Here is a 13,973-nt window from a genome sequence, read left to right as displayed (position 1 = left end):
GGGGCGGGCGCTGCTTCGCCGCGCTCCTGGCGCTGTTTGCCCCGCGCTCCTGGCTGCATACCGTAAGGTCACAAATATAAGCCGAACCTTAACTTTTCATGGTCGGAATATGGGGGGAAAGTGGTAGACTCGTAATCTGGTGAACTGGGTTCGCATCTCTGCTCGTCCACATGCAGCTGTTGGGTGACCTTGGGCTAGTCACACTTCTCTGAAGTCTCTAGCCTCACTCACCTCACAGAGTGTAGTGATAAAGCGGGATATCAAATCCAAACTACTACTACTACTACTACTCTTCTTCTTCTTCTTCTTCTTCTTCTTCTTCTTCTTCTTCTTCTTCGTCGTCTTCGTCTTCGTCTTCGTCTTCGTCTTCGTCTTCTTCAGTGGTACCTTAGGTTACATACGCTTCAGGTTACAGACTCCGCTAACCCAGAAATAGTACCTTGGGTGAAGAACTTTGCTTCAGGATGAGAACAGAAATCATGCTCCGGCGGCGCGGCAGCAGCAGGAGGCCCCATTAGCTAAAGTGGTGCTTCAGGTTAAGAACAGTTTCAGGTTAAGAATGGACCTCCGGAACGAATTAAATACTTAACCCGAGGTACCACTCTATTCAGGCCAATATGGTACATACCCATTTAACTGGACAGTTTGGCTGGCTAGCAAAGCACCAGTAGTGACTCCTGGCCCAGCTCCCACTGCCATTTTCTTAGAGTAGGGCTGGGGGAATCTCAGACCCCAAGGGCCCTCTCCAGGCCTCTCTTTCAGGCTCTCTGGATCCTTCCCAGCCCCCCCCCAATGCTTTTCCCTGGCTTGGACTGTGAGAATGCCTTTTGCTTGCCTGGAAAAAGGATGGAGAGAGGTGCCTTTGTATGTGTGTAGAAACCTCTAGCTTTTGCATGGCTGAAATGATACATGGCTCTGTTCTACAACACATTGATGAAGAATTCCTGCTCCCCCAAATCGAGCTTGGAGGTGTGTGCAGGTGTACGCTTTCAGCTGACAACAGCTCTCTAGGGTCTCAGGTCTGGTATGGACTTCTCAAGCTGAGAACCTTTAACTGGCGATGCAAAGAGAATGACCTTTTGTTGGCCCTGCCCACCTCCATCCCTGTTAGGGCACCTGCTGGGGACAGCTAAGTTAAACATAATAAATCGCAGCTCTGAATGATTACATTGGGCTTTTCACCAACAAACTTCTGTGGGGATATAAAGCTTGAAAGAGCCATAAATCAGCCAACGAGCATCTGCCTAATGAGAGGTAACTTGGAATTGCCTCTCTAAGCCTTATTATTATTAACCACAGTGGCTATGCTCCCCTCCACAACTGGCAGCAGTAATCCTTCTGAGTCCCAGTTGCTGGAGACCACAGGAATGGCCAGTGTTTTGTGCTGGGATGCTGCTTGAGGGATTTGCACAAACATCTGGTTGACAATTGTGAGAACAGAATGCTGCCACTGACCTGATCCAGTAGGTGGTTCTTACGTTCTTATGCTCACTTCCTTCCATTGGCCTGGCTCAAACAGTGTTGCCACTTGAGGTGAAGGACAATCAGCCCCCACACTGCCGCATTTCATGTACTGAAACCAGCAGAATTGTCAGCTTTATCTCCCCTTGGCTCTGGTGCTGTGCTAACATCTTCTGCTATACCTGAGGGCAGCAGACAAACAAAGATATTGCAAGTTATGTACTGTGTAGCATAGCGGCTCTGTTCTCAGCACCTCATTGCTGCTCCCCTTAAATGAGGATGGAGAGATCTGCAGATGTACATCAAAACCTCTGACTTTGATGTGGCTGGAATCAGTGCAGTCTTTAGCATATGCACTGCCAGGGTGCAAAGATCCACCCAGTGCCCTGAAATTTAGTTTAGCCCCCAAATTAACTTTTATTATGATGTAAGAGTTAATTTCACGTGCATGGTGCCATTGTGAATGACAAGCGCCGTCGTTGAGTCTGACAAGCGGCATCGTTGTGAATGATAAGTGCTGTCATTGAGTCAAGTTCCGCCATTTGTGAATGACAAGCGCTGCTGCTGGTGCGGCGCATCTTTAATAAGTGAGCGCACAAAGTTGAAAGTCCTTTAGTGAAACAGTAGGTATACATTTCGGTAATACCTAGGTATATATGTATTTTGTTTTTCTAGCTTGATCAAAATTATTTATTAACAGGCAGATAGTTAAGAGCTTAGGCGGCTTCAGTGGTGGGCGCCTGCCCCCCCAGACTTTGGCGCCTGGGTGCCCCGCACCCCTTGCACCCCTGGGTAAAGACGGCCCTGGCTGGAATTCCTCCTGGAAGAGCCACACCCATCAATCCATTCACTTTGCCTCTGCCCCCACTGCCTGCTGGTGCATAGCCCCAGAAGGTTGCCCATTGGGAAATGTATGTCTCAGGCTGGGGAAAAAAATCTGCACCCCTTATCTACAGGGTGAAAACTGTTTAGAAGATTTAGGCTCCTCCCCATCCCACCTGCTTCTTCCAGGGAGGAAACATGGCCATAATTACTTCCTAAACAAACAGATACTGTGAATCAGCAGCTAGTCAGCCCCTTAATACTCCTGTCTCTGTTATACAATGTAAGTCACCTAAGTAGCTTTCTTTGCATAGTGAGAAACTTTGTAGGTTTTACATGTGGAGGGATAAGATTCTGCTTGCTGTTGAAGCTTATGGTCTCAACATATGCAGAGCCTATGGGTTACCACTGTGACACGCATTGGCACCAGTGCGCCTGCTGGGACCTCCTATGGTGCACTTGAACAGTCTCAATGAATATCCTTTCAGAAATCCACAATACACGAGAGACATACTCCTCAACCATCCCGATTTGAGCAGGGCATCCCAGAATTATAGAAGCCATCTGGGCTTCTGACTGGATATTGGAAGGTCCCATTTTTTTTTTGGTCCAGCACAAATCACCTGACTCCCACAAGAGCTTGGGACCAAAAAACAAACGTCCTGATTTTGATCAGCATTGGAGGGTATGGAGCGAGAACCCCACATTCCTTAATGGACATGCCAGTGATGGATGAGGTTGGACCAAGAGATGTGGCTCTCACACAAATAATCAGATGTTTTTGCAGAAGCCTTCATTTGCCTGGTATTCCAGCCAGGCAAAAGCACTTGAAGATGCTAGTGAGGTGTGTGGCTTGGGTTGAGGAGGGTTGAGGGGGGACAAATTCAGCTTCTGGGCCTGAGGCTCCCCACTACTACAGAGGGAGGTGTGTGCGTTGGAGGTAGGATCTTGTTCCTTGTTGTTAGGTAAAGCTTGCCGGTAAGCAATCAGTGACCCGGAGAGACGACTCCTGGAATCTTTTGATGGAACGTTGTGATTAGACATGTGTCGGAGAGGTCAATAATAGTTCAGTGCTCTCCTCACCACCGCTGTGTTAAGCATGAAGTCAATAGGAAGTAAACAGTATTGACTGCTCATTTTCAGTCCAAAATAAAGATTCATTGGGGTGAAGCAGAGGGCGGCAGAAGCCCGATGAATGCAGGGGGCCCAATAAATTATGTTGTGCAATAAAATAAATATTCTCATCCCTGCTGGTTTTGACTTGCCAGAGATTGTTTGGAGCTGACACTGAGGAGGAAGAGGGAGATGGGAAGCCATGTTAATGTAGTTAACAGGGATGCTGCTTGTGGCTTCAGGAGTCTTCAAATGTTGATTTTAGCAAACGAGGCATGAGCACAGGGATAGTGAGCCCACAGCAGGGCAGAGGTTGCTAGTCTGCTGCTCCTATAATCCCTGACCTTGGGAGCTTCTGGCTGCGGCTGAAGGGAGTTGGAGTCTTAATAATGCCTGGAGGGTGCAGGTTCTCTACCCCTGCTGGAAATCATTCTTCAATTCAGAGACTCTAATCTGCAAAACAGGGGTGGACTGATCAGCTTGTTTCTGATTCATGTCAGTTTCACTCATGCTCATTCCTAGGTCTCACCCAATTACTACATGAATTTTACAAATTAAGAAGGGGGCGGGGAGGAACTGGCACCCCCCCAACTTTCTGATGGTATTTCAGATCATATTTTTTCTCAATGTAAACATTTATAAATATATTTAGTCTCAATTACCTCTTCGTATATATAGATTTGTGAGCCAAGGATTGCACTGAAATCAGAGAAAGGTAACATTATGACAGAGGGTGATGACATTCTGATTCACAGCATGATGTGGGCATAGCTCACCCCAGGAACATCCCAGGTCCTTATCTTTTGCTCATCACCTCAGGAGTCATTGTCCTAAAAGGAGGATCTACCTATCTATCATTTATCTATCTATTTCTCTATTACAAGGATGGAGAAGCTCAGGCCTGAGGGCTGAATGCAGCTCTCCAGGTGTTTATCTGACTCTTCTCAGGTTCCTTGAATTGTGACAATGCCCTTTCTTTGCCTGGATCAGGAGATGTGTGGGTAGAAACCTCTTGCGTTTGCATGTCTGGAATGTAGCCTACTGTCCCAAACTAAGAGTCAGGTCTGTTCCTCCAGCCACTTTTGCCTCTGGCTCCACCCACCATTGGAATGTGGCCCCTCAGAGACAACATGGCCCCCAGGCTGGAGACGTTCCCCACACCAGTCTATCATGTACCCACCTCACATTCTCAGGGGTTACCAGCAGGGGACAAGTAGCATCACCATCATACTTTTGCTACACCAGAAGCCTTTTGGCTTGCAAGGAGAATGATAGAATTGTAGAGTTAGAAGGGACCACAAGAGTCATCTAGGGCAATCTCCTGCAATGCAGGAATCTTTTGCCCAACATGGGGCTTGAACCCACAACCCTGAGATTAAGAGTCTCATGCTTTACCAACTGAGCTATCTGTGTCTAATGACGTTCCTGGGAAGCTGTGAACTCTCAGATCGCATGAGGGCAGTGAAGTCCCCAATCCTTTGCTGTCCTGGAAGCCTCCTAGCACATTCTATGGGTTTAGAGCGCACTTTGTGCTCTGCTCCTGCAAGGCAATGAGTGCCAGCCCAGCAGCTGACGAATGGGAGTGGGCAGGGCACAGAGGGTCTCTTTGCCCTCCGTGCCCCACTGCTGCCCAGCACACAGTTGCCCCGCCTGTCAGCTGGTGGGTGGGAGCGGGGTGTGTGGAGGGTGAAGAACACCCTCTGTGCTCTTCAGACATTTGTGTGCTGGGTGCATGTGGGGTTTGCGCCCCCCAAGATTATGTGCCTAGGGCCATGGCCCCCTGCTGCCCCCACTGGGCAGGGGCATTGTACTGCTTTGGCCTCTCTGTGCATACTGAATGGATCCAAATGACTATCTCACACCCTCCAACATTTCTCTGATGAAAATAGGGACGTCTAATTCAACAACAACAACAACTGTGATGCTGCTGTTGCTGTTGTTTTGTAGTTGTTGTATTATTATTATTATTACTATTATTTTCATTTCTTAATAAATGATACAGAAAATTGTTGTTGTTGTTAATACCCTGCCCATCTGACTGGGCTGTCCCAGCCACTCTGGGTGGCTTCCAACATACATAAAAACGTAATAAAACATTAAACATTAAAAAATTTCCCTATATGGTCATACCTCATGTTACATCCACTTCATGTTATGTTATTTCAGGTTACGTCCCTCATCCACCTGGAAGTACCAGAAAGGGTTACTTCTGGGTTTTGCCGCTCGCGCATGCGCAGAAGCGCAAAATGACATCACGTGCATGCGCAGAAGCAGCGAATCACAACCAGCGCGTGCGCAGACGTGCCTCTGCGGGTTGCGCTGTTTTAATGTTGCGAACGGGCCTCTGGAACATATCCTGTTCACAACCAGAGGCACCACTGTACTGGGCTGCCTTCAGATGTCTTCTAAAGGTTTTATAGTTACTTATCTCCTTGCCTCTGGGGTCACATAACTCCATACCCTCCAATGTTTCTCTGATGGAAATAGGGATGTCCTAAGGAAAAGCAGGACATTCCAGGATCAAATCAGAAACTGGAACGGCTTCTGTAAATCCGGGACTGTCCCTAAAAAAAATAATAGGGACACTTGGAGGGTTTGCTATCTCTGCCCTAACTTTCCATTGCAGAACCAAACGTTTCCACCAGTTGCCCTTGCAAAGTTGCGAATTCAGCTGATCCAAGAGCAAAACTGCAAAAGGCTTTCATTTGTATGAATGGCTCTGATTTTGAATGAACAGCTCTGATTTCCCTAACAGCTTCATCAGGCTAAGGTGTGCCGTTTTCGCCCTTCCTTCCTGCCCTTTCTGCACTCTCTCCCTTTGCTGCATGAGCAAGAGTCAAAGCGCACAATCATAAAGAAATAATTCTCTGCACCCTTCCGCCTCCATTTTTTTGCCTCGGAATAAATCTCTTAGATGCTTTCTACTTCTGAAGGCACAGATGGCTTAAGCCAAATGGCATTCAAAGCCGTTCTCCATGTGCTTCTGCTTTATTTATGTTGCCATGTCTTGTGTGCTAGCGCTTGCTGAAATATTTATTTGCACTCTCAGCTCTGCACTCCTGAGTTCCTTCTTCCTGTACCTTCTTGCATATCAAATCCTGCCCAGCTGCAGCTTGTCGAGCAGTGAGAAGAAAAGGGGACTAGACAATGACAGAAGTTTCTGGAGGAGACACATTAGCTATATCCATTTCAATCTGGTTTCAGGTTATTATTTATTAAATTTCTAGACTGCCCTTCCTCCGAAGGTCACAGGGTGGTTTACAGTATAAAAACACAGAAATACATACCATAATAACAAACAAGAACAATACCTTGCCCTCTGTATTAAGGGACAGAGACGGCTTTGCTCAGCTTGGTGAATGACAGACTGGGGATTGGGCAAGTGGAGTCTGTGCTTGTTGGTTCTGCTGGTCTTTTAATGCCATCAACCATCAGGTCACCTTGCTGGGATGGAACTTGGAGGCACTGTTTTATAGTGACTCTGTTCCTTCCTGGAGAGGCAAACCCCCAAGGTGGTGACTGTTAGCCTGAGGGTTCTGTGCTGTCCCCGATGCTATTTAACATTTACATGAAACTACTGGGAGAGGTTGTCTGGAGTTTGGGGGCTCAGAGTCACCAGTACAGTGGTACCTCTGGTTAAGAACTTAATTTGTTCTGGTGTTCCGTTCTTAACCTGAAACTGTTCTTGACCTGAAGCACCACTTTAGCTAATAGGGCCTCCTCCTGCTGCCACACCACCACACAATTTCTGCTCTCATCCTGAAGCAAAGTTCTTAACCTGAGGTACTATTTCTGGGTTAGTGGAGTCTGTAACCTGAAGCGTCTGTAACCTGAAGCATCTGTAACCCAAGGTATCACTGTATGCTATTGGCACCCAGCTTTAATTCCCCATTCTACCTAAGTCCAAGGAAGCTGTCTTGGTTCTAAACTGGTGTTTGTCATCAGTAATGGACTGGTCGAGGGTGAACAAATTGAAACTTGATCCAGGCAAGGTCAGTTAGAAGACAAAACAAAGAATAGGGATTCAGACTCTGCTGGATGGGATAATACTTGACCTGAAGACACAGGCTCGCAATTTGGGAATGCCCCTAGACTCAGCCCTGAGTATGGATACTCAGATCTCTGCAGTGGACAGGAGTGCGTTTGCACAGTTAAACCAAGTGTGCCAGCCACCTGCATTCCTTGAGATGTCTGATTCAGCCACTGCAACACACACCTTAGTTACATCCCATTTAGACTACTGCAATGCACTCTACGTGGGGCTTCCTTTGAAAAGCACTCAGAAACTTCAACTGGCTGAAAGAGTTGCAGCCAGATTGTTGACCAAGGCTGGCTATAGTGAACAGATGACTCCCTTTCTACAGCAGTTCCACTGGCTTCTGGTCTGTTTCCGGGCATAGTTCAACGTGCTGGTGATGACCTATAAAGCCCTAGACAGCTTAGGTCCAAGCTATCTGAAAGACCATATTCCCTCATACAACCGTACCTGGGTTTTAAGATATTCGGAGGAGGCCCTTCTCTTAAGTCCCACCACCCACACAGGAACACTCGGTCCCTGGTAGCCCGATCCTCCATAAATTTAAAGTTGGTGGCAGTTGTTCCATCTCATGGAAGCAAATTTCATAATTTAACTGCATGTTGTGTGAAGAACATGCCTGTCTTTCTTTTGCCTGTCTTAATTCTGAACTGGGTCCCATGACATAAAAAGATAAGAAAAGCCCTACAGGATCCAGCTGAAGGCCCATCAAGTCTAATATCCTGTGAGGGGCAGTGACCTAACTAAGCCTGGCAGGACAGCTTACTCTATGGTATTAACCCATTCATGCATTAATTAGACTTAAGCATGTTGGTTATATGAGGCTGTCATCCCACAGTATGCCTCTGCATGCCAGTGTTTGGGCATCACAAGCAAAGAGAGCTCTGTTGTGTTTTGATCCTGCATGTTGGCCGTTGTGAGGATATTGGACTAGATGGGCATCCGGTTGGCTTCTGGTTGGCCACTATGGAAAGGAGATTATGAAGGAGGCAGAAGTTTCCTCCAAAGTTTCCATTTTTGTTTGTGCTTCATGCTTCCAGTCACCGAATCATTGGGTAGAGTTTGGTCAGACTCTTTGGGCAGGTCTAGATAATGATTAAATATAATGATTCCCCTGATGTTTAGGAATCCAGCTACATTGATTTTCAGGCATTTGTCTTCAGGGACAGATCACATGTGTCTGCAGTTAGCCACGCATGACAGAAAAATGGATTTAGTATTGCTCCCAAACACAGCTTTCCAGCTTTTGCAGTGACCCCAGTTCAGCACATATTTAACTTCAGCATTCATAGGGGTGTCAAGGTAAGCATATGAGCACATCCCCCTCTTGGGAGTTTTCTCTCTCGAAAATGGGGAATGGGAATAATTTCCCACTCTATAGCTCCTGCACAAAGTGATGTAATCCTGCATGTCTTTGACTAATTTGTTTAATTAAAATATTTATACCCAAACCATTCCATCCATTCGGATCCGTGAGACAGTTTAACAATTGAAAATGGTTCAATTGAATAGCAATAATAGGACAGCTGTAGGTGGAATCGGCAACAACATATTTCATGTTCTTGTTCAGAATTCCAGGAAGCCAGTTAATCTTCCCTCCACGGTATTTCACTTGCTCCCTCTAACACCTGGTTATCTATCCCACTCACAAATCCCCCACCCTCCCAGAACAGTCAGTCAGGATTGAGGCCAAAATGTACTGGAAAGTATGGCTAATCTTCCTGCAAACAAATCAGAATGAATGCTCAATGAATAGCTGTCATCATCTAAGCTCCTCACAAATGTTGTTTGTATGAACAAATCAAGACGGATGCTTAATGAACAGGTCATCTGGAAGTGACCCATGGCCATCATTTGAGTCCATGGCAGAGATAAGATTAAGTCCAGGAAACTTTTTCTCCAGGCAGTTTCCTATTTGAATAACGGGGAGAAAAATATGATATTTGGTGATGAATGGGGATAAATGCAGTAGATATGAAGGGCTATGTCAAAGAAAGTTCTAATCAGGGCTGACCTATTGAAATGAATGAACCTAAGTTAGTCATACTTATTGTTATGTACCGAGTTGAATAGGATCCAAAATGCAGCAGTCTGATTGGTCCTAGAACGATAGGATCCAAAATGCAGCAGTCTGATTGGTCCGCAGGAGCCACCCAATCCAGCTCCAGGTGGAAGTGAATCCACAGCCTGATTGGCCTACAGGAGAATCCCGGAATTAGCCAATCACGTGCAGCCCATTGTGTAAATAATGTATATAAAGCAGATATTGTGGGGGAACTTCCATTCCTCCTCACCACTATGAGCTGAATAAAGAACATTAAATCCACTCTCGACTCCGAGTATATTTCACCTATGAACTTCAAATACTCTGAGTAGGACTAGTACTGGATACAAACCAAGGTTTTTGAGTTTGCCTTAGGATAGGGCAAAATGTCATTGTACAACAAAATGTCCTATGTGTTGGGGACCACATATGCTAAAATGTACATACAGCTTGTATTTTTGTGATGACCAATGGTTTCTAACAAGTAGATTTGACCAGCTGGCCCAGGGACTTATTTCTTTATAGTTTTACAAAAGAAAAGAAGCATTTTTAAAAAACGTGCCCTGTCTCTATCATGTTTTTCAAAGCAATTCTACTTCATAGAATCATAGAATCATAGAGTTGGAAGAGACCACAAGGGCCATCGAGTCCAACCCCCTGCCAAGCAGGAAACACCATCAGAGCACTCCTGACATATGGTTGTCAAGCCTCTGCTTAAAGACCTCCAAAGTAGGAGACTCCACCACACTCCTTGGCAGCAAATTCCACTGTCGAACAGCTCTTACTGTCAGGAAGTTCTTCCTAATGTTTAGGTGGAATCTTCTTTCTTGTAGTTTGGATTCATTGCTCCGTGTCCGCTTCTCTGGAGCAGCAGAAAACAACCTTTCTCCCTCCTCTATATGACATCCTTTTATATATATCACCCCTTAACCTCCTCTTCTCCAGGCTAAATATGCCCAGCTCCCTTAGCCGTTCCTCATAAGGCATCGTTTCCAGGCCTTTGACCATTTTGGTTGCCCTCCTCTGGACACGTTCCAGTTTGTCAGTGTCCTTCTTGAACTGTGGTGCCCAGAACTGGACACAGTACTCCAGGTGAGGTCTGACCAGAGCAGAACACAGTGGCACTATTACTTCCCTTGATCTAGATGCTATACTCCTATTGATGCAGCCCAGAATTGCATTGGCTTTTTTAGCTGCCGCGTCACACTGTTGGCTCATGTCAAGTTTGTGGTCAACCAAGACTCCTAGATCCTTTTCACATGTACTTCTCTCAAGCCAGGTGTCACCCATCTTGTATTTGTGCCTCTCATATATTTTTTTGCCCAAGTGCAATACTTTACATTTCTCCCTGTTAAAATTCATCTTGTTTGTTTTGGCCCAGTTCTCTAATCTGCCAAGGTCATTTTGAAGTGTGATCCTGTCCTCTGGGGTGTTAGCCACCCCTCCCAGTTTGGTGTCATCTGCAAATTTGATCAGGATGCCCTTGAGTCCATCATCCAACTCGTTGATAAAGATGTTGAATAAGACCAGGCCCAAGACAGAACCCTGTGGCACCCCACTAGTCACTCTTCTCCAGGATGAAGAGGAACCATTGATGAGCACCCTTTGGGTTTGGTCAGTCAGCCAGTTACAAATCCACTGAGTGGTAGCATAGTCAAGACCGCATTTTACCAGCTTCTTTACAAGAATATCATGGGGCACCTTGTCGAATGCCTTGCTGAAATCAAGGTAGGCTACATCCACTGCGTTCCCTTCATCTACCAGGCTTGTACCAGGTTAGTCTGACATGACTTATTTTTCAGAAATCCATGCTGACTATTGGTGATCACAGCATTCCTTTCTAGATGCTCACAGACTGTTTGCTTAATGATCTGCTCCAGAATCTTCCCTGGTATTGATGTCAGACTGACTGGGTGATAATTATTTGGGTCATCTCTTTTCCCCTTTTTGAAAATAGGGACAACATTTGCCCTTCTCCAGTCTGCCAGGACTTTGCCTGTTCTCCAGGAATTCTCAAAGATGACTGCCAGTGGTTCTGAGATCACATCTGCCAGTTCTTTTAATACTCTTGGATGCAGTTCATCTGGCCATGGAGACTTGAATACATCTAAACTAGCCAAGTATTCTTGTACTATCTCCTTAGTTATTCTGGGCTGTGTTTCCCCTGCTGAATCATTTGCTCCAAATTCTTCAGGTCGGGCATTGTTTTCTTTATCGGAGAAGACTGAGGCAAAGAAGGCATTGAGGAGTTCAGCCCTTTCTGTGTCCCCTGTTTGCATTTCACCATCTTCTCCTCTGAGTGACCCCACTGTTTCTTTGTTCTTCCTTTTGCTACGGACATACCCATAAAAGCCTTTTTTTGTTGCTTTTAACCTCTCTAGCAAGCCTGAGTTCATTCTGTGCTTTAGCTTTTCTGACTTTGTGTCTACATGTGCTGGCTATTTGTTTGAATTCCTCTTTGGGAGTTTCCCCCTTTTCCATTTTTTGTACACATCCTTTTTTAATCTTAAGTCAGTTAAAAGTTCTTTAGATAGCCACCCTGGCTTCTTTAGGCACCTTCCATGTTTCCGTCTCATTGGTATTGCCTGAAGTTGTGCTTTTACTATCTCCCTCTTAACAAACTCCCAGCCATCATGAACTCCCTTTCCTTTTAGTATTACTGTCCATGGGATCTCACCCAGCACTTCCCTAGGTTTTATGAAGTTGGCTTTCTTAAAGTCAAGAAATTGAGTCCTAGTATGCTTGGCTGCTCCTTTCTGCTGTATAGTAAACTTCAGAAGAGCATGATCACTCGCGCCTAATGATCCTTCCACTTCTACCCCACTAACCAGGTCATCAACATTGGTTAGGACCAGATCTAAAATGGCTGTTCCTCTTGTTGCTTCTCCCACTTTCTGGACAATGAAGTTGTCTGCAAGGCCAGTGAGGAATCTGTTTGACCTTATGCTCTTGGCTGAGTTTGACATCCAACAAATATCCTGGTAATTGAAGTCCCCCATTACTACAATCTCCCTTCCTTTTGCATGCTTGGCCATCTGTTCCAGGAAGGCATCATCTATGTCTTCCGTTTGGCTTGGGGATCTATAGTAAACTCTCACAATGAGGTCTCTGTTATTCTTCTCTCCCTTAATTTTGACCCAAATGCTCTCACTTTGGCTTTGAGGTTCTAAATCTTGGATCTCTTCACAGGTATACACATCCCTGACATATAACGCCACTCCTCCTTTCTTGTCTGGTCTGTTTCTCTGAAATAGATTGTATCCCTCCATTATTACATTCCAATCGTGGAACTTATCCCACCAGGTTTCAGTGATGCCTATTATGTCATATTTAGTTTGCTGTACCAAGAGTTCAAGCTCATCTTGTTTATTTCCATTGCTTTGCGCATTAGTGTACAGACATTGAAGTCCATTAATCATTCCCCCGTGTCTCTTATTTAAGGATTTTTTCCTCCCACCACTAGGTCTGCGTGCTGTTTGCTCCATTTGGTCTATGACATTTGGATGATCATCTTCATCAATTGCTTCAGGAGCACTGTCTCCTTCCCCACATTAGTCAGTTTAAAGCCCTCCTGATGAGGTTTCTGAGATTTTTGGCAAAAACATTCCTCCCAACTGTTGTGAGGTGCAGCCCATCGCTTGCCAGAAGTCCATCTTCAAGAAACTGCAGTCCGTGATCTAAGAATCCAAACCGTTCCTGTTTACACCATTTGCGAAGCCAGCTGTTCACTTCCACTATTTTTCCCTCTCTCCCTGGGCCACACCGTTCAACTGGGAGGACAGATGAGATGACAATTTGTGCATTTAATTGCTTCAATTTCCTGCCCAGAGCCTCGTAGTCTCTTTAGATCTTCTGGAGGCTATTGCTTGCAGTGTCATTGGTTCCCACATGAACCAAGAGGAAGGGGTATTTGTCAGTGGGTTTTATGATTCCTTGCAGTCGTTCAGTTACATCTTGGATCTTAGCCCCGGGGAGACAGCACACCTCCCGAGACATCTTGTCAGGCCCACAGATCACTGCTTCTGTTCCCCTCAGTAGGGAATCCTCTATCACCACTACATGCCTCCTCTTAGGTTTGGTCGGGGTTCTGTCCGTTCCAAGGTCGCCTGCACATTCCCTGAGGACTGACTTTGCTGCTCGTCTTCATATACCTGATTGACTGTAATGAGGGAGAGATCCTTAAATGGAGTCTGTTCTTCGTCTTCCATGCTAGGGGAGAGGACTTCAAAGCGATTGTGTATTTCTAAACAATCAGAGCGAACCCTGGGCCTCCTACTTCTTTGAGTCACGTTTCTCCATATATCTGGCAACTGTGTTGGTGAACTAGCCTCCTTCTCAGGGGAGTCCCCTGTCTCCTCCTTGGTGGAGACGGTGTTCTCTGTTGCTTCCAAGAAGAGCTCCAGCTCTCTAATTCTTTGGAGTGTAGCTACAAGTTCCTCCAGTTGCTGGACTTTGTCTTCTAAGAGGGCAATCAACATACAATTGCTGCAGGTAAAG

This window comes from Podarcis bocagei (assembly GCF_964188305.1).
Source record: "Podarcis bocagei genome assembly, chromosome: 16".
Lineage (NCBI taxonomy): Eukaryota > Metazoa > Chordata > Lepidosauria > Squamata > Lacertidae > Podarcis > Podarcis bocagei.
Note: the sequence above shows the minus strand (reverse complement) of the source record.